Here is a 21,720-nt window from a genome sequence, read left to right as displayed (position 1 = left end):
TCTAATTGTTCTAGCTAGGACTTCAAGTACTATACTGAATAGGTAGGAAGAAAGTGGTCAGCCTTGTCTAGTCCCTGATTTTAGTGGGATTGCTTCAAGTTTCTCTCCATTTGGTTTGATGTTGGCTACTGGTTTGCTGTATATTGCTTTTATTATGTTTAGGTATGGGCCTTGAATTCCTGATCTTTCCAAGACTTTTATCATGAATGGGTGTTGGATTTTTTCAAATGCCTTTTCAGCAACTAACAAGATGATCATGTGATTTTTGTCTTTGAGTTTGTTTATATAGTAGATTACATTGATGGATTTCCATATATTGAACCATCCCTGTATCCCTGGGATAAAGCCTACTTGACCATGATGGATGATTGTTTTAATGTGTTCTTGGATTCAGCTTGTCAGAATTATATTGAGTATTTTTGCATCAAAATTCATAAGGGAAATTGGTCTGAAGTTTCTTTCTTTGTTGGTTGTTTGTGTGGTTTAGGTATCAGAGTAATTGTGGCTTCATAGAAGAAATTGGGTAGAGTACCTTCTGTTTCTATTTTTTTTTTTTTTGAATAGTTTGAGTATTAGAATTAGGTCCTCTTTGAAGGTCCAATAGAACTCTGCACTAAATCCATCTGGTCCTGGGCTTTTTTGGTTGGGAGACTATTAATGACTATTTCTATTTCTCTAGAGGATATGGGGCACAGGGGAAAATTTCCTGAACAGAACAGCAATGGTTTATGCTGTAAGATCAAGAATAGACAAATGGGACCTCATAAAATTGCAAAGAGATTTTACGGCAAAGGATACTGTCATTAAGACAAAATGGCAACCAACAGATTAGGAAAAGATCTTTACCAATCCTAAATTTGATAGGGGGGGGGGGCTAATATCCAATATATATAAAGAACTTAAGAAGTTGAACTCTAGAAAATCAAATATCCCTATTAAAAATTGGGGTACAGAGCTAAACAAAGAATTCTCAACTGAGGAATACTTAATGGCTGAGAAGCACCTGAAAAAATGTTCATCATTCTTAACCAGCAGGGAAATGCAAATCAAAACAACCCTGAGATTCCACCTCAGATCAGTCAGAATGGTTAAGTTCAAAAACTCAGGTGACAGCAGATGCTGGCGAGGATGTGGAGAAAGAGGAACACTCCTCCATTGCTGGTGGGACTGCAAGCTGGTACAACCACTCTGGAAATCAGTTTGGCGGTTCCTCAGAAAATTGGACATAGTTCTATTAAAAAATCTAGCAATACCACTCCTGGGCATATACCCAAAAGATGCTCCAACTTATAAAAAGGGCATATGCTCCAGAATGCTCATAGCACCCTTATTTATAATAGCCGGAAGCTGGAAAGAACCCAGATGTCCTTCAACAGAGGAATGGATACAGTTAATGTGATACATTTACACGATGGATTACTACACAGCTATTAACAACAATGCATTCATGAAATTCTTAGACAAATGGTTGGATTTACAGGATATCATCCTGAGTGAGGTAACCCAATCACAAAAGAACACACATAATATGCACTCATTGATAAGTGGATATTTGCCCAGAAGCTCAGAATACCCAAGATACAATCTGCAAAACACATGAAACTCAAGAATAAGAAAGACCAAAGTGTGGACACTTTGATTCTTCTTAGAAGGGGGAACAAAATACCCGTGGAAGGAGTTACAGAGACAAAGTGTGAAACAAAGACTGAAGGAATGACCATCCAGAGACTGCTTCACCTGGGGGTCCATCCCATAAACAACCACCAGACCCAGATACTATTGCAGATGCAAACAAGAGCTTGCTGACAGGAGACTTATAATAGCTATAACCTGAGAGGCTCTGCCAGTACCTGACTAATACAGAAGTGGATGCTCACAGTCATCCATTAGATGGAGCACAGGGTCCCCAATGAAGGAGCTAGAGAAAGTACTCAAGGAGCCGAAAGGGTTTGCAGCTACCTTGGAGGAACAACAATATGAACAACCAGTAACCCTAGAGCTCCTTAGGACTAAACCACCAATCAAAGAAAACACACGGAGAGACTCATGGTTGTTGCTGCATATGTAGCTGAGGATGGCCTAGTTGGTCCTCAATGGGAGGAGATGCCCTAGGTCCTGTGCAGGCTCTATGCCCATCATAGGGGAATGCCTGGTCCAGGAAGTGGGAGTGGGTGGGTTGGGGAACAGGGGGAGGAGATTGGGGATTTTTGAAGGGAAACTAGGAAAAATGGATAACATTTGAAATGTAAATAAAGAAAATATCTAATTTAAAAAATAACAAACAAAAAACCTCCCTGGGAACAGTGAAACAGGCCTAAGTGGCCATGGAGATTGATTTGCTAGGATAGGAAGTTAGGGAAGTTCACTCACCTCCAACCTATCCCGAAGTAACCGACCAGGGATGAATGAAGACACACAAATACCATCTGATTGTTGTACCTTCTCCAATAAGGGGCATGATTTTAAGGGTCATAGGTTGAAGGACATGTGGGGTTCAGAGCCCTCAAGTTTAGAGTAAGCCAAGCAGATGCTGTCTTAGTAGCCTTCACATTTCTGCAATAAAATACTTTGAAAAGGGCACCTTAAGGAAGAAAGGGCTGATTTTGGCTTAGAGTTCCAAAGTTCAACAGTTCATCATGATGGCAGCTGCCAGAAGAAAGCCTGTTTGCAGAAGCAGGAGTTAGACTGGACAGATCACAGCCACAGTCAGGAGTTAGACTGGACACATCACAGCCACAGTCAGGAAGCAGAGAGGAAACAGGAAGCAGTTCCAGATCACTATGCATATTATATTTGAAAATAATTTATTTGTGGTTGTGTGTGTGTGTGTTTGTGTGTGTGTTCACCATGACAAATGTGTATGCCAGAGGATACCACGTGACGTTTGTTCTTTCTATCTCTCCATGTTTTAGGTTCTGGGGCTTGAACTCAGGTCATCAGCCTTGCCAGCAAGCATCTTTATTAGCTGAGCTATTTTACTATCTTCCAATTTACTTTCTGAGATAGGATCTTTTACCGAACTGGACACTCACTAATTTGGCTTGGCCCTGGTCATTGAGTCCCCAGGGTCTGCTTGTGTATGCTTTCCTCCCCTGTGCTGGGGTTGTAGGTATACATCCCCATATCCAGCTGTAGGTGGTGCTAGGCAATGAGTCTCAGATCCTTGTCTTTGTGTAGTAGGCACTTTCAACCCAGCCACTCCTAGCCCCTCTGGCTTTTCAGTGTGTGGCTTTAGTTTCTTCTCTATCGTCAGCCCCTCTATGATTACCATTTTCAGGTCCCAATTACCTGGCACAGACTCAGCTTCTGACCTCTGTACATGCTCATCTTCACAGAAAATCTACTCACTTTCAGTACTTGGCTCCTCCCCTGGGAGTTAGAGCATCAGTCCTCCACACCTGCAGGAAACGCTGTCTCTGTTCATGGGATGAGGGATTTCTCCAACTGTTACCTGCAGTCATGAGTTTTGGAAGTCATTGTTTGCCTTTCTTCATTTCAGAACCCATCCATCAATTTCTCAATAGAAAGATGGTGTTTACTGGTGAACTTTAACCTTTCTGAGGTCAAGAGCCCCAGGAAGCAATTTCCTGGATTTAGAAAGGTAAGGACCAAATCTTTCCCAGCTGACCTCTGAGGTAGAAGGTAAGCCTTACATTCTTAACCCATTCTCTGTTAAGTCCTGTCTCTTCTCATGCTTCAGTTCTAATGGTTGCCATAGCTGCCCCCACAACTTCTATAGCTCACTCACAAAAACCGCATGTCTTAGTAATTTCACTCATTCACTGAACAGATTTTCTCCCATCTTGGGTCATGTGCCAGTCTTTGTGACAAAGCTGAACATGGAAAGAAACTAGAGTCTCCACCCTCAGATACTCAGATTAGATGGAGAGGCCCACAGAAATTATGATTGATTGCTAGGATACAGGTTCGAAATGCATAGGGAGCTTGAGTATTGTTGTGGTAAATAACAAGATATACCTCAACAAACAACTTCTAAGTAATTAGTTAATGGTCACTCAAGAGTAATACTTCTCAAGGAAAGGAGCAGGCTCAAGGGAGGGGAGAGCCAACAATGGATGGAATGTCTTGTATTTTCTCTCATGCAGAATCAATTGTGTGTGTGTGTGTGTGTGTGTGTGTGTGTGTGTGTGTGTGTGTGTTGACATGAAAGTAAGGAGAAGGATGTAGGAAGGAATATAGAGAAGTATGGAGAGGGGTAAATATAACTAAGGTACAATACCTACATGTATGAAAGCATCATAGTGGAGCTCATACATTTATGTTAACAACAACAGTGCAAAGTTAGGAAAATAACACTTAGGAGTAAACTTAACCCAAAAGGCGATAAACTGAAACACCACATACTCAAACAGATAAATGAAGAGATAATCTATGTTCACAAACTGGAACAATTAATATTGTTTCTATTATTCAAAATTATCTTCAAATTTAATGCAATTTCTATGAAAGTTGCATGGCAATTCTCCCCAACTAAAAAAGGGAAAAAAATTAAAAAAGCATTCTTAATTAAAAAAGAAAACAGCTAGAGGCTTCCCTTTTCCTGTCTTCAAACTATACTGCAAATCTATAGTATTTAAAACAATGCTATTGGCCCAAGGAGAGACACACAAACTGACAGAGCAAATCAATCGCTCGCCTATGGGGAATTAATTTTCAACAAAGTTGCCAAGAGTGCCCAGGACAGGGCGTGCTCTTCAGTAAATGATGGATACCCATATGCACAAGGAGACCAGGCCAGACATGGCACACGAGGAGAAGCACTTCTTGCCAGATGACCTGAGTCCCATCACCAGAACCCACCTTGTGAAACGAAAGGACCGGGTACCACAAGTTGTCCCTACATGTTCACCCACATGCCATGGGAGCCTGCACCCATATCAATACAGAATAAATGAGTGAATAAATGCATGTAATAAAACTTAAAAACATAATGGAATTAGATCTTTGTCTTATACCACATAAAAATCAACTCAGAATGGATGAAAAACTTAAGCTGAGGGCCTGCAATTATAAAGCTATGAAATAAAAAGTAAAAAAGAAGAAAAGCTCTTTAACATTGGTCTGATTAATGCCTTTTTAAAGTCTAAAGCCCAAAACTTGGGCAACAAAATAAAAAAAATAGATAAAAGGAATTCCATCCAAATAAAGGTCTTCAGTAGAGCAGGAGTGAAATATCAGTGAACTAGATTTGTGATCAGGAATTACCACGAAAAACACACAAGGAGCTCAACAACTCAGTAACAGGACATGAGCAACCCGAAGAGAAGACTAGCAGAAGACTGAGTCAGATGACATCTCTTGCCCTCCTCCTCCTCCTCCTCCTCCCTCCTCCTTTTCCTTCTCCTTTTCCTCCTCCTCCTCCTCCTTCTTCTCCTCCTCCCCTTCCTCCTCCTTCTCCTCTTCCTCCTCCTCCTTCCCTTCCTCCTTCTGTTTATCAAGACAAGGTTTTCTAACAGCTCTGGCTGTCCTGGAACTCACTATGTAGACTAGGTTGGCCTAGAACTCACAGAGATCCACCTGCCTCTGCCTCCTGAGTGCTGGGATTAAAGTAGTACACCACCACCTCCTGGCTTAAAATGAGTATTTTGTGGGGAAAGGGGGAATAAGACACTTCTCAACCTAAGATGTATGATTGGAAGCAGGTGCACGAGAAACTGCTCAGCATAATAAATCACCAGGGTCCATAAATGCCCATCAAAATTACTGTGAGGGAGCTGGAAAGATGGCTCATCAGTTGAGAGCCTGTGCTCCCTTGCAGAAGGTCAGAGATCAGTTCCCAGCACCCTCTTCTGATGACTTATGACTACCTATAACTCAGCTCCAGGACATCTGCCACCTTCTTCTGGTCATGATGAGCATCTACACATACACATGCATGTATCTATACATAAACATGCATATATCCATACACATACATGAATATATCCATATATACACATAAATAAGCAAATTAAATCTTAAACAAAATCCATTGTGAGATCTTAAACAAAATCCATTGTGAGATATGTCACTCAAGGATTGGCCAGGGCAAAGAAAAGAAGGAACACAATAGCACTGTTGTAGAACACAGATTAATGCAGCTATCATGGAAAACACTATAAGAGTTTCTCCAAGAAAAGCTACAAACAGTACTATGTGTGATCTAGCTACTGGGCTGCTGGGTATATCTCAAAAGGAAATGAAACATGTAGAAGAGATATTTGCAATCTCCTGCTCATTACAGCAGTACCTAAAATACCTAAGATATGCCTCATTGATACCTGAAGACTAAAAAGAATGTGGTATACAAACACACACACACACACACACACACACACACACACACACACACACACACCCCAAATGGTATTGTTTACTGCTCTAGAGGTAGTCAGACCTGGCAGAATGAGAGCAATAAATGAGGTAGACTAAGGTCTCATGCACTATCCAACTTCATTTAGAGCATCAGACAATTTATACTCTGAGGGTTAAGAGGACTCAGATGAGTGAAATGTACAATCAAAAGGGCAAGCCGCATGTGGTGGGAAAGCCACATACTACAAAAACATATTTTTTTCATAAAGGCATGTAAACAAACAAAAGTAGCCAGATGTAATAAATAATCTAAAGTAAGTTCATTACTATCCACGATGCCTGGGAGAGACACAATAACACAGTCTAAAACAATCCCATGTTTTGAAGAAACTGAGGTCACAACACTCCTGTCTCTTTTTCTTGGCGTTTTCTTATAAGCACTCAGAATTTTCTTCACATGACTTCATTCTAGAACTGTGTTCCTGTTCTGAGAGATATAGGTATACATAATGAAAATTATATAAATATAAATGCATTTCATTCTTAAAAAGAAAAGAGAAAGAAAAATTGCTCTTTGTAGCAATATAGATAACGTGGAAGCAATATATATTATGAAATAAACCAGGCACAAAAATATTTAAAATAATCTATGATCTCACATGCGTGTTATTGTGGTTCGCATGAGAAAAGTCCTGTGTGAGGAGAATGAGGCTCTTGTGTTTGGGCACTTCCATGGTCCCCAGCTGGTGTCACCATTTAGGGAGCTTGTGGAACCCTTTAGGAGGTGGGACCTTGGGAGGAAGTGGGTCACTGGGGTGGACCTCGGTGTTATGTACCCACGCTTCACTCCTATTCACTCTTTGCTTCCTCTCTGTGAATACCATGTGACCAGCCAGCACTCTCTGCTTCCTGTCTGTGGATACGATGTGACCAGCCAGCCTCTGTCTGGCCACTGTAACTTTCTAGGACTGTAAGCCAGAGAAATCCTTGTGTTCCTAAGTTGCTTTTGTCACAGTAGTTGATCACACCAATTGGAAAGTAAACTAGGACATATGTGAAATCTAAAAAAGTGAACGCAAGGCTTGGGGGTGGGAATAGAGTATTACCAAGGGTTATTGAGGAGGTGGGGATGTTGCATAAAAGACAAGAAAATTCAGTTAGCTAGGAGGCATTTCAGAACTCTAACCTGTAACATGGTGCATATAGTTAATAATTCAACACTGAATTATACTTTTGAAAATAGCTAGAAGACTAGATTTTCTTACCATAAAAATGCTAAGTCAGTGAGCTAATACAGTACATTATACCATGTATGCATATTTCAAAATATGTTGAACATGATCAACATACATCATCATTGCATCAATTAAAACACTTTTTTTTAAGGAATGTAAGTGGTACGATAAATATCCATGTTAATTCTCTGAAATTCCCCCGTTTATGCCTGTGTTGTTATCTAGCATTTCTGGGAATAATTACAATATAGAAATGAGTGTCTCCTAAGAAGACTTCACGTCTGCTGACATCCCTATGACACTTTAGTGTACAGTGTACCTTACTATCCTTGCTCCTAAGGAGACTTCAGCCACTTTAGTGTACAGTGTACCTTACTATCCTTGCTCCTAAGGAGACTTCAGCCACTTTAGTGTACAGTGTACCTTACTATCCTTGCTCCTAAGGAGACTTCAGCCACTTTAGTGTACAGTGTACCTTACTATCCTTGCTCCTAAGGAGACTTCAGCCACTTTAGTGTACAGTGTACCTTACTATCCTTGCTCCTAAGGAGACTTTAGCCACTTTAGTGTGCATTGTGCCTTACTATCCGTGCAGCTATCCATTATTTGCACCCTTCATCAAACAGGGACTCAACAACTTAAGGTCTCATTTTTCTATGTTCAACATGTGAGAATACTTCTGGGATCACAGGGTTCTTAGGAAAATGAACATGGTATAGACCAGGGTGTTTATTTCACCAACACTGTTTATATCAGATTTCATATACCAAAGATGAAAATTAGCATTTGATTCTTAGCAAGCATGACTGTTCTCTCTTCTTTCTGGTCATGTACTTAACACGATGGAAGAACATGTGATTCCACACACTGGTTCAACTTTCTTCCCATGCAATATTTGTGTATGCTTCATGTTATTTGTACAAAGTACATTTTAATATCTTAATTTTTCAGGTGGGGGAATGGACAGTCGCTCTTGCCTGAGGATTATGGGTGGACCCAGCAGAGTTGGAAAGCAACCTCAGGTGCCCCTTGGTTCAGCCCCACATCATAATGCAACTGTAACTCAGTAATAACATCCAATTTTCTCAGCAACAGCAGGGGCAGACCTGAGCTCCTCTTCCTGCCTGGTGGCCAGTTTCTAGCACAGGATTGTGGTACTTTCTTCTACATCATCAATTAGGATAGAATATTCAGGAAAAAGAAAGATTTCTTAAAAGAACTCAAGGCTTGCCCACTCACTCTGTCTTGCTCTCTCTGTCTTGCTCACATGGCTTTTCTCGGTAGTTGCCTTTCAAGTAGCACACTGGACTTCTCACTTCTCGGGCTCAGAGATGCCCTCCTGAGGACACATTCTTTCTTTTAGTTGAAGTCTTCATCATTGGTTGGTTCCGAGTGGTCTAGCATATGCCTTTTTCTTTTCTATAGCTGACACAGACTAGGTATAATGTTCCAAAACATTTTTTTTCAAGTTGCAATTTGGTGCTAGCAGCCAGATTTCTTACTGAACTACATTGAAAAGCCAAAAGCCTAAGTAGGCCCAGAAGCAACAAATAACCTTTAGAGGAAGTTTTTAAAGCTTTTTTTGGTAAACTAAACACACACACACACACACACACACACACACACACACACACACGAGAGAGAGAGAGAGAGAGAGAGAGAGAGAGAGAGAGAGAGAGAGAGAGAGAGAGAGACAGAGAGAGGGAGAGAGAGAGACAGAGAGAGAGACAGAGACAGAGACAGAGACAGACAGACAGAGACAGATGGACAGACATATAGAGGTAGGCCCACAGAGACAAACAGACAGACAGACAAACACACACACACACATGAGAGAGAGACAGAGACAGAGAGACAGAGACAGATGGACAGACATATAGAGGTAGACACACAGAGACAGAGAAACAGACAGACAGACACACACACACACACACACACACACACACACACACACACTCTCACACATTTTCATATTCTTCACTTCAGTGGTTTAGCCTGGATTTCTGTAAACTTTTTACATGTATGGAGCTTTCTAAGGATATGCCTCAAGCCACAGCCATAAAGCACCTCCTGTCCTAAACTTCGCATTCTCTCCAGGGAGCTGGCCCCACTGCCATTCTCTGGTCTTTTCTCTGTCCTTGTTCCGTACTCAGAAGCTGCTTGTTGCTTAAAACAGCACGCTTAGTTCTCACTTCCCAGAGCAACTCCTAGAACTTAATACAGGCAAAACCCCAAATATTTATCAAATCAACTAAAGTTACATCAAGCACAGCCATGTCTTATTCTTCACCCAGACATTTAGAGTAGAGTCAAAGTGACCTTTGCCCCTAACTTAAGTGGCACGTGATGATGGGGTTCATTTTAGTTTCCTGTCTCATAGAGGAGCAAACCAATTAAACATATAATAAAACAGCTGGGAATTTGGACTTTATAGCACTCTGGGAGGGTCCAAGAACCTCCTGAGACCTGCACTAAAGTGGAGACTGCCAATCTCCATCTCTTAAAGAGTTTTGCTGGCCTTGGGGAGGGTGCTAACACAGGGTTCGGCTGCCTTTTCATCAAAACTAAACAGGAGAAAACTAATCAAACTCACCCCCCACTGCCCACTGGTTGACCAAAGGCAGGACTGTTTGTATGGGGGAAGGGGCCAGACTGGGAGGAGGTGGCAGTTTCCTAAGGAAGTGTATTGTTTGAATAGTTTTATTGAGTGTGGGAGAAAGGAGGAGGGGGAGGAGGAGGAGAAGGGGGAAGAGGAAGGGAGGGGAGGGGGAGGGGGAGGAGGAGGTGGCCGCTTTCATACTGAGCATTTATTTGGAAGTTCTGGGAAAATTAACTTTTGATAAAAGTCAGAACTAAAGAACTTTATTGGGAGTGCTACATACATCCCAAAGACCAACAGGAGAATTTAAGTTAGACGGGGTTAGTATGAAGAAAGTTACATTTATTGTACTCTTATGTATAATTGATCACATGAAAGGCCTTTTGTAACTATAAAAGAGACAGCCTATTAAATTGTTTTACCCGGAGGATTATACAAATTTGCGGGTATCAGATTGAATCACCAGCCTATTGGTTTCATAGTGGCATTAAATCATCAAGGTGCTTATTTTAATTCATATATCTTCCTTGTTATTTATTATGAACGGAATAGCTCCTCCCCATCTTAGCGTTAACTTTTAAGCATCAGAATCTACGGGTTGGTTTCTTCACCAGTAAATGATGAGATTGATGCTTGCGGCTCTGCTAGAGTCACCTCTGACCGAGCTCAAGATTTGGTCACAGTCTGTAGAGAAAGTCAGAAGCCACCAGCACCTCCTGATTCAATGGCAGGGGCCCTATACCCTTCACTTTGTGTTGCATGAAGACAGGCAGCCATTTCTTACTTATTTCAAATGGCCCAGAGAACACATAAGCTTTAATATAGCCCACAGATGACTGAGGAAGGCACAGCTGCAAACCACAGCCTGCTTCACAGAGCAATGGAACCCAATTTGTCATTGTCTTTTCTCTTGATTTATGTTTTTCATTTGGCGAAATACACATGGCAGACCTCTGTCAGAAGAAACGTGGAGTTGGAATGAGATGTTTGTGTTCATGTGTGAAACATCTCTAGTTAAGCACTTCACATTTCTACCAGACCTTGTAACATCTACCCAGCTCTCATTTTTAGAGGGACTGCCAACCTTGTGGATGTGCTTGCTGCTGAGGGCATTGCCACTATCTACTGTTCCTTCTGTCCCCAAAGCAATCCTTGAGTGTGCTGATTTCTGCCGTTACAGATCAATTCCACTCAGAATTTTAACTGAGAGGTCAGAAGGTGCCTAGGTATCTATAAATCTAGAACTCTGTCAGTCTGTTGCAGTTTCTCTGTGTGTGTGTGTGCGTGTGTGTGTGTGTGTGAGAGAGAGAGAGAGAGAGAGAGAGAGAGAGAGAGAGAGAGAGAGAGAGAGAGAAATAAATGGCATAAAGTTTTAAAAGAAGTCTCTCAGTTACTATCAAACATTTTTAAAAACAAGGTATCAAAGCTAGAAAAGGTACCTTCTGAGTATGACTTTGTGCTTGGGATGATAATTGCTTTATGACATTTTGGTGTCATTACAGCATAAAACAAGGAGGGCAAAACGCTTCCAGAGTCTTACCTTGGATGCCCTGTTAGGAAGCTATTAAACGTCATGACGGTGCTGGCAAAATGACTTCCGCGTGTGCCTCTGGAACCTGCTCAGGCAAGAGTCAGGAGCCGAGGTTACAAGGCAAATGGTTCCAATGTGTGCCTCTGAGAATGGACTTCCCCAATTCTACTGTATTCAAACTGAACTGGAAAACCAAACTCACAAGCAAAAATAACAGGGGCTGGGGAACATGGACATTAGTCTCAATTACCATGTCACAATGAAATAAGACAATTACACAAATTATAAGCATCAGAACTTAACTCAATCCCCCTGAACCCAACCTGTCTGAAACAACTAAAATCTGAGACAGCCTAATTTTGCTCACCAGCATCAGCAATGAAGTTCTTTACTGAGCTTAAAAGAAGAGTGGTTTTATGTATCAAGAAGCTTAAAACAGTATGTTCTGTGTTAAAGAGGAGGCCAGTCTGTATCTGAAATTTAAAGTCTGCATGAGTGCAAGAAAAAAGTTGACTTTCTTTAGAAGATTGAAAAGTTAGTAACTCCAGCCTTAAGAAGAAACGCTGGCATAGTCTTTGTTATTGCTCCAACAATGACAAATGAAAACCTGCAATGGGGGTTGCCAAAAATCCCTCTCAAGAATACTTAAGAATCACAACCAGGCACACACCAATATTCTACATCTCTCATGATCTCTCCTATTTTCCCCAGATGTTGCCTCCTGCTGTGTAATCTTCTTGTCCAAAGAGGCCCTAAGACTCGGAACATCTGGGATGCTCCATTATAGGAGTCAGTGCCCAGAGGAAAGCAGAGTGAAAGCTAACATTCCTTCCTGGCAGTCCATAAAACCCGGCTCACTTTTCAGATCTGTGCCAGCAGGTCAGTGTTTGTAAAATGCAACCAATTTTTCCAGTCGTCTGGGCGGGTGTTTTTTCTCTCAATGCACAGTGGAGCCTTGCTTGTGTACACCAGTGTCTGTCTGTGCAGTGTGCTGTTAGGTATACTCTGATGACTTCAAAGCCACATAACTGTCTACATAGTCTGTATGATAAGAAAATGTGAAGTTTATTTAGCTAGTACTAAGAAATAGAGAAATAAAAAATTAGTTGAGATTAATATCTCCCATCACAAACACAGTAGGGGAAGGTGCGTGTTATTGGCTGCTGGCAGCAGAGTGCCATTGAAACCATTAGGCACCATGCCATGTTCTTCTCCTCTCATGGTACCACACACACTTCCCCCAAACCCTCTCTTCTGCCTCAGCTATGTGACAAAGTGAGTAATCTGCATTATCAAACAAAAGATGAATGCCTCCCAGTTAGTGGGCTGCCATCTTCTTACACGGGAGGAATCACAAAAAAGAGGTCTGAATACACACTTCGAGTCTTAGAGTCTCCATTTTACTGAATTCTTTTTTTGTTTTTAAACAAAATAATAGTGGTTTTAGATGAGCTGAACATGGGCCCAAAGAAAGAAAAGGAGCCCTATTCAACTGCAATCCAATTGCAATCTTGCAGCTTACACAAAGGTGGTCCCATAAGTTCTGAGTTGTCACCATCTTAGGATTGTAAGCATGCTCTACATGCTATTTCTACAACAAATTCAGTGAATAGCCCATTTCTCAGAATATATATGTATGCATGCATATATATATGTATGTATGTAGATATGTATATATATATATATATATACATATATATATATATATGGCTGTGTTCCTCTTTTATACGTGCTATGATGCTATGATGAATTTAAGCATGTGGCTATAAATACATTTATGATAAATGTGAAACTTATTTAGTCCATACACAGAATGATAGAAATATTTTTTAAAACATTTCATTTTACCTTTCACTTTGTATGTTTTCTACATAACTATGTGAAGGTGAGTCAGGTGGCCTTGGAGGTGAGCAGAGGCGCTCAGATCCACTGGAGCTGGAGTGGCAGCTGACTATGAGCCGTGTGACAGGGTACTAGGAGCTGAACTCTGCTTTATGCAAGAGTGGCAGGCACTCTTTCCTGCTGAACCCTCTCCAGTTCCATGCGATTTGTATTTCTCTTTATTTTCATAATTATTGGTCGCTCCTTAGAATCACTGATATCTATGGAGAAAATTCCCTTTTCGGGTCAGAACTACTGGATTTTTTTCCTACTACCTAACCCCTCCAGCTTTGCTTAGCACTATTACCAAAGCCTTCAGAGAGGATTCGGTTCCATCTCTCTGCTGTGTGACGCGTTTCCGAAGCCCCTTAGAGAGAGCGGTGCTGTTACCGAGTGATACTGTTATTAGAGTTATTATATGCATATGCACTGCCTCTTACTTCTGAAGAGTAAATGTTTGTACTAATTATATCAGTGTCATCCACTGTGCTAATTATATCAATATCAACATGTTGATATTGATATAATTAATTAGCACAAAGCTTTACTCTTCAAAAATACATGGTGGTGCCTCTGAATCATCCTCTGAGGGGAGCAGGAGAGGAGTAGAGCGCTATGGCGCTATATTTAGGCCCTGATATGCAATCAGCCTTAATAATTACCTCATACTGTAGGTGGCCTTACACAAGTGAAATGATGGTTTTCCAGCTTTCCTGGGAATTAGATGCTAAGATGGAAAGCATTTGAGGTACCTGCTCCCAACGTTCTACATCGTGATTAACGGACTCTCCAAGAAGTAAGCTGCTTGTAATTAACCCTAAAGCCCCCAATAGGAAGGTGGAATGAATTAAAGAGTTAAAATACAAAGAAAGGAATTCTCTCAGTTAACTGCCCTTACTCAACAATAAGGGCAGCCTGCGAGATTTTGAAAGGGAAACTAGAAGAATAAGAAAGGCAAGAGAAAAATGCTGCACCCAGAGCCGTGTGCTCAGATGGCACCCCGAGCCCTGTGCTTGGGTGGCACCCAGAGCAGTGTGCTCAGTGCGGTTTGAGGTGCCTCAGGGTGGAACAAGTTCCTTGCATTTCCATGAATAACACTAGAGTTGTGGAGGTCAATTTTTGTTGTCAACTTGACACACCGGGAAGGCAGACTCTCAGTGGAGGAAGGCCTTGCTCAGACTGATAGGAGGCCATGCCTTTGAAGCATTTTCTTAATTGATAATTGATGGAGGGGAGCCCAGACCACTGTTAGAGGTACATCCCTAGGCATCTGGATCTGGCTTGCATAAGATACCCGAGCTAAGCCAGAGCGAATGAGCTAGGAAGCAGCTTTCCTCCACACTTCCTGCCTCTGGTCCTGCTTGAGTTCCTGCCCCGACTTCCCTCAGTGACAGATCATACCAGGACATGCAAGCCAAACAAACCCTTTCTTCCCCACATTGCCTTTGGTCATGGTGTTTATCACAATAACAGGAAAGAGCCTTGTGACAATAGTTCACTTGTTTTCAGCATAAATATAACCTAGTGCAGAGGGTTTTCCTTATGCCTCTCACCTATGTTCACAGCTTTATAAAACACAATAATTCTTGTTCCATAGATGAAAAGACTGAGAACCAGTGAGGAGAAACCAATGTCTTAGCAGTGGGGCTGGTGCTCAGAACACCAAATCTAGGCACATCTTTGCCCAACTGTTCTTTCTTGTGGATGTGCCCAAATAACCAAGCAAGAGGTATTCTGGGGTCCCAACTTCATTAGGACAAAAAAGGCCAGTGACTTGAAGCACACGGCCCTGCCTCCCTGTAAGACTGTACAGGCCTGCCTAGAGAGAAGTATAAAATGCAACTGTGTCACAAGCAAGCAGCCAGAGGCAGAGCTAAGATGCAGCCCATCATTACTACCTGGATTCACAAGCCCTCGAGGAATGTTTTAGAAATAATACCAGCAAATTTTGAAAACCACCAAACTTCTAAAATTTTACTAAGTGGATAGCAATCACAGGCCAATTTAATAAAACAGCATTTAATGTTATATTTATATATTCTTTGAGAATTTCATATATGTATAGACTGTACTTTGATCATACTCCTTGTGTGTTTTCTCAGGCCCTCTAAACACATGTGCTTGATGCCTTTGCATGTCCACTGTTTTTGTTCTTCCCTGAGGCACTGACTCCTCTTTCAGTAAGGCATGATCCTGTTCTTCTCACATGGTCTAACTTCAGTGAGCGTTGGTTTATTCTTCTTAGAGTTCTGCATGATGTTCCTCTTCTGAGTGTCCTCCCCGCCCGCCCCGCCCCCCCCCCCCCCCCCCCCGGCATCCCCACCTTCTTCACACTAAAGTCTTTTCTGCCCTGTCCAGTGTTTGGCAGTGAAGAAGCATCCTGTGGCCTTTGCCTTTCTACTCCCCTCCACTGTGCTTGCCTTTGCTACTCCCTTCATCTGCCTATCTGGCTTAGAGGACACCATCTTCAAAGAGGCATTTGTAAGTATCGTAGGACTTTGAATATGTGTTTTTATTTCTTTCCCTGTGGAGTTAGCAGCATCTGTGGTCATGGTCAGAGTCAGCACTTAAAAGTGCTTTTTATCTTCAAAGATCTCCGTGTTAGATGGGGCCCTTAAGGTGGGCTCCGCTCGAAGGCTGCTCTGGTCAGGTAGCTAAATGAATTAATTAATGACATGTGCTCTGCCTCAGACAAGGGTCACAAGACAGATTTATCACACTCTTTGATTTATTCTGACCAGTTTTGTCCTTGTCGTTCCTTCAAAAGCTATAGTCCATGACATGCCTTTTTGGTGGGGTGACACTTCAAAGTGGTACATGCTCCTGGTGGAAGGTTCTCCGTTTCATACCTCTTAGGGCTACCATGCTCTTTAATTCAGTCATGTAGGGAAGCCATCCTTTAGAGACTTCCCTCACACATATTCCCCTTTCTTCCTGCGTCCTCCTTGCCAATGAATGTCTCAAGAGTAAACCGAGCTACTGTGCTTTCCTTACTCTGTAGGGACAACCAAGGAAACCCTTCCTTCTTCCTGGTGCCTGTTCCCATTCCAAGCTGCCCCTCCCATCCTCAACCATGGGGTAGAGAAAATGCCCTTTGGAAAGCAATCCCAGCAGACTGAAGACTTTCAGTTGGGGCACCTTCAGCCACTCCTCTGTCAGTCCCTGAACCCCTCCACTGCCCAAGGCTCTTTCCCCACCTCTCCCCATCTTCTTCCCTGTTTTCTTTCTTTCCATTTTTACCACTCTCCCTCCACCCTTCTCGGTCATCTTTCGTTCTTTCCTACTTCCCTTCTGAATTTGAGCACCTCTTGCAGATTACGGAACTGGCCCCGGGATAAAGATGTCAGAGCAGGACTTGAACACTAAGCTGAGTGATTCATGAGCCTGCCTTTCCTTTCTCAGTTTTGAAAGCAACTGGTTCATTAATTTGTAACACAGCACGAATCATTGATAAGCCATTGAATGTGTTATAAGTCCCCAGAGAAAGTCGCTCCACCTCCCTAGGCCCATCCCCTTGTACATAAAGCAGAGGGGTTAGTCTGTGCTAATAGGATCTTCTGGTTCAATTTAAGCCTGTAGGTATGATAATTAGAATGAGCGCATCGGTGTCCTTGTTTCAATACAAGGATAATAACCACCTCATAAGTTTGGGGTAATAATTACATTAGAGAATGCACATAAGACCCAGCATGACTTTCTCACATAGTAATTATATAAAAAGAAATCCTTGCCATTCATATATTTAGAAACTATTAAGGTCAAACACTTTGCTAGGCCCTTAAGCTTTCTATCTTTTCTTTATCCCAGTGGGGAGAAAAGGGGGATCCTTGACTTCACATGGTCTGATATGTACCTTCCCCTCACCCTATGTGAGATAGATACCTTTAGGCATTAGCAACTGAAAGCAGAGGGGGATAATTTCCAGCCAGAATATTACCAGGCATTACAAGTAATTCTTATAGGCAGTTACTAAAGGGACTCTGTTCCTAATATTCCTTCCTGGAATATCAGCCAAGGTTGGACCACTTCTACAAATAGGACCAGGAAAGTTCCCATGGTGCTGAAGCACTTGTTTCCAGGGGGTGATGGGTCAGTGGCTGCTCCCTTTTCCCAGGGGGGAAGTGCAAGTTATCCCACGGGCCACAGAGCATGCGGAGAGTTGATGTGCTGTGTGGGAAAGCGAGTGCTGCTGGACTCTGAGACCTGGCTTCTCTTCCCAGCAAGGCACCAACCTGTTGGAATTCTGGGAAAGCCATTGTACCTGCCCAGTGAGAAGAACCATTTACCGTTCCACTGAGTCAGAACCGCCAGAGACTTAAACAAAACTGCCTCAGCCTCTCATTAAAGTTTCTGATTCCATCACTTTTGGAGTGGGGCCCAGGCATCAGTAATTTTTAAAACCTTGCTGGGTTATTCTAATATGCAGTCAGCATTGAAACCATTTGGTAAGATAAAATTCCATAAACTTCTAGATTAATCAAGACCTTTCATTTGGAATTCTCCAAATTCAGGTTTGAAAGGTAAACCTGGATAGAGATACTGGCCTCTAATGAGTTACTCCTTTTTCACAAATCTCTTAGCCACCCTCTCTCACTCTGGGTGGAGAATTAGGAGTGTTTTGTGTGTCTGACATGTTCTTATCACATGCTGACTACACATATAAGCTGCTGGAGACGCTAACAAACAGCTCAATTCCTGTGGACTCAGTTGCTTCAAATCTCAAGAGTCTCCCTGTATCAAATTCAGACTCTCCTCTGGGGCATGGTCAAAAGCTCGGAGTACTTTTCCATCTGGAAAAGGCACTGGGGAGAACGACTCTGCGACGAGAGCAGATGAGGCATTTGGCTGACCTTCCAGTCTCTGCTGATAACCGCCCAGGGACTGGATGAGAACCAACCCTCTCTGCAACCCGAGCACTACCCTTTCTACTCCAACTCACCCATAATTCCAAGAGGCAAGGGGAGCCATCATTAGATCACAAGTAAAGACAGCCATTTTCTTTGGTGTTGACTCTGGAGAGAGAAAGAACAACACTCACAGGTACTCAAAAGATTTGCATCTGAATAAGAGGTAATATCGTAATTTTTCAGAGACATTCCAGTTAATTCCTCCTAAATCCAAATATTTATTCAAAGCCCATTTCTTTCCAGAAAAGATTTAAGGCAAAGGATCAAAAGTTGGTTAGGAACCAAAGCATATCTCCTTTAGATGAAGGCTAGATTGATGGTTCACAGAACTATCTAGAAAAGCAGCTTCCCTGTTTGCATCTGTGGGATGCCTGTAATTCATTCCTAGATTCTGCACATTCATTTCCCTATCAGCAGCTTTGTCACTCATCTTGCTTCTCCTCCATCTTTAAACATCTCCGAATTTTCCAGGGTCACTGAGCAGTGCTGTGTGAGAGGGAGAAGCAGCGTGAGGGGGAGAAGCCGACTTTCAGTCTGGAAATCAGGACCAGGAACTTATTGGAAAACACAGCTGTAGCCTCAGAAAACTTAGTCCTTAACTCTGGCAATCAAAACTCACCAGTGGTAAGAAATTTTCATATGAATAATTTTCATATTAAAACAAAATGGACTTTTACGTCTGATACTCACTGGCCATTTTGTGCCACATTATCATAAATGTAGAAGTCATACAGCTCACAAACATGGGCAAACCCCAATGCTTTAAGAGTACCACTTACTTTGGGAAAGTTGCTTGTTGATAAATTTCTAAATTGCTGCCCTAAGTTTTTAGGCAGTGTTCTCTGCTTGTGGGTTACTGTGGTAAAGCACAGAGAGCAATGGAGAATCCAAGTGCTCTCATTTAGCATGGGAGGAGTCTGAAGCCTGCAGCCATTTCACAACCCACCCAAGTGCATGTGGCTAGTCAGAGGCAACGCTTGGCGTCGAATGTGTATCTTCTTCCCACCATATGCTCTGAGGTTGTGTCGGGATGTGAGAGAGCACCACTGAGTAAGACTAAGGAAGAAATGTTTAACTGTGACCTCAAGTGGGAACCCAGAAACTGGAATTACGTGTGCAAGCTCAGATCATTTCCTACAATCGCAGCACCAGTGGAATTCTATGTGACTTCTGCACGTCTTAGTTCTGGCTCTGGTACCAAGAGTGAAGGATGCAGATGATCTGTCTCGGGGACTCTTCCAGGATTATCACCACAGTATTCAACACATACCTGAGGTTTGTTTTACTATGTGATACACCCCTAAGAGCCTTCAGCCTGGTACTGAATTGGATCACAGAGTCAGTGCTGTCTTGACTTCCCCGGGGCTGATGAAACTTGGAAGAGTTCAACATTATCAGCTGTTGTTTGTATGTCAGTCTGGCCTCACTAACTAAACTACTCTCTTTCAGAGAACAAAAACCTATGGCCCCACTTCCTTTTGTATCCCTGACAGGAGTGATGAATATTTATTCCATGAATGAGCACTTGGCCTTACTGACCTCCTAGGGGAAGTACAAAGATGGTAACAAGGAGTGCCACAGTATCCATTCAGTCAACATCAGAGAAGTGCATCCAGTCTTTCCCAGTCATTGGATTCAGCCACAGGCTGAAAATAGCTTTTAAAATTGCACCTGTACTGAACACTGAAACTCATTTCCCTGCATCTATGCCCTAAACAATACAAGTATTTACATAGCATTTGCATTGTATTAGGTATTCGAAGTCATCTAGAGACAACCATAAGTATATGGAGGGTAGAGGTAGGTTGTATGCAAATCCAACACCATCTTCTAGAAAGGACTTGAGCATCCTTAGATTTTGCTCCCCACAGGGGTCCTGGAACCAATTCCTCAGAGATAGTAAGGGATGACGTTATTGCAATTCCAGGACACCCATTTTTGCTTCATACTGAGAGGTAGAAGTTATTGTGGAGCATTTATCTCAATAATGACTGAGGAGAACAGCTCAGACGTAACACGCTTCAGAAAAGGCTACTTCCAATGTAAAGGCATGGGTAATTTTATAGGAAGACACCAGGAAAATATTTTTCATACTAAGTAATGCCAAAATTTATTATGCACATTTTTAACTTTAAAAAGAGAGCCATTTCTGACTGATAAGATGTTCTAGCAAGTAAAAGTGCTTGCTACCAATCCTTACAACTGGAGTTCAATCATGAGACCCATAGTTTGGAAGGAAAGAACCAACTCTTGCAAGTTGTCCTCAGACCTCCACAATCATGCTATAGAGCATGCTCTTTCGCCAAAACAAACAAATAAAAGTATAAAAGAAGAAAAAGAGCCATCTTATATACCAATGCATAATGTCTTTTTATAGTTACTTTGAAACCCCAGGGAAATCCTTTTGAAAGAGATTGAGAATAATCACCAGATAGAAAGCTCCCCCCTTGTAAATCTAATCCAAGTCTCGTTTCTATGTTTCCTCACGATAAAACTGTTCTGTTCTGTGGAAGTCCTTCCTACAGTGTTTAATGGCATTTTGTCTTTCCTTACCTTTCTGATGGATAAGAAATAAAACTGTATGCCTATCACGTAGCTCCAAACACTTGGCTTAACAAACACACTCCTTAAGCAGCAGAAAAATGTTTCTCCCTGCATTCCTGCCAGGGTTTTTGTTTTTGTTTTTTTTTTTTCTGTTTTTTTTATTTTTTAATTTTTCTGTTTTGTTTGTTTAGATCTCAAGCTCATGGAGGGTTTGATTGGGAGCAATAACATCAAGTACAGGGGAGGCACACACCTCAGATTCCTGGATGTATGTGAGTGTGTGTGTGCATGCCTGTGTCTGTGTGCATGTAAGTGAGTGAGTATATGTGTGTGTGTGTGTGTGTGTGTGTGTGTGTGTGTGTGTATGTGTGCGCATGTGTGTACCAGAGGGCATGTCAGCTGTTTTTCCTCAGGCACTGTGCATTTCTTGTTTTGAGACACTGGCCTGGAGTTCACCAGGTACGCTGGACTGGCTGAATAGTCAACCCCTGAGGTCCACACCTGTCCCCATCTTCTCTGGTGAATTTGACTGGCTAAGAATGGGTAAATTCAACATTACAAGGTCTACTTACCATATCAGATCCTGGAATTAGAAGCCAGTGGCTCTTAGGCTCCATGATGTTATAATGTGGGGTTGGTTTCTATTTAGACAGACACAGTTACTAAGTGAAATGGATCGGTTCTCCCAGCAGGCACCAGAGGAATAGG

At 42.1% G+C, this 21,720-nt stretch overlaps 1 long non-coding RNA gene across 2 annotated transcripts; it reads left to right on the top strand.

Moving 5' to 3' along the window:
* Positions 1 to 3,509: 3,509 nt before the first annotated feature.
* Gm36802 lies at positions 3,510 to 21,099 on the top strand. Of its 2 annotated transcripts, XR_386063.3 has the most exons (4): positions 3,510 to 3,601; positions 12,392 to 12,559; positions 15,920 to 16,042; positions 18,940 to 21,099. It is a non-coding gene; the product is annotated as a predicted gene, 36802 (long non-coding RNA). The 2 variants fall into 2 exon arrangements; XR_386065.3 differs by lacking the exon at positions 15,920 to 16,042.
* Positions 21,100 to 21,720: the final 621 nt, after the last annotated feature.

This window comes from Mus musculus, chromosome 18 (genome assembly GCF_000001635.26).
Source record: "Mus musculus strain C57BL/6J chromosome 18, GRCm38.p6 C57BL/6J".
Taxonomy (NCBI): domain Eukaryota; kingdom Metazoa; phylum Chordata; class Mammalia; order Rodentia; family Muridae; genus Mus; species Mus musculus.
The sequence above is the reverse complement of the archived record's forward strand: the minus strand, read 5'-3'. Positions and strand labels throughout refer to the sequence as shown.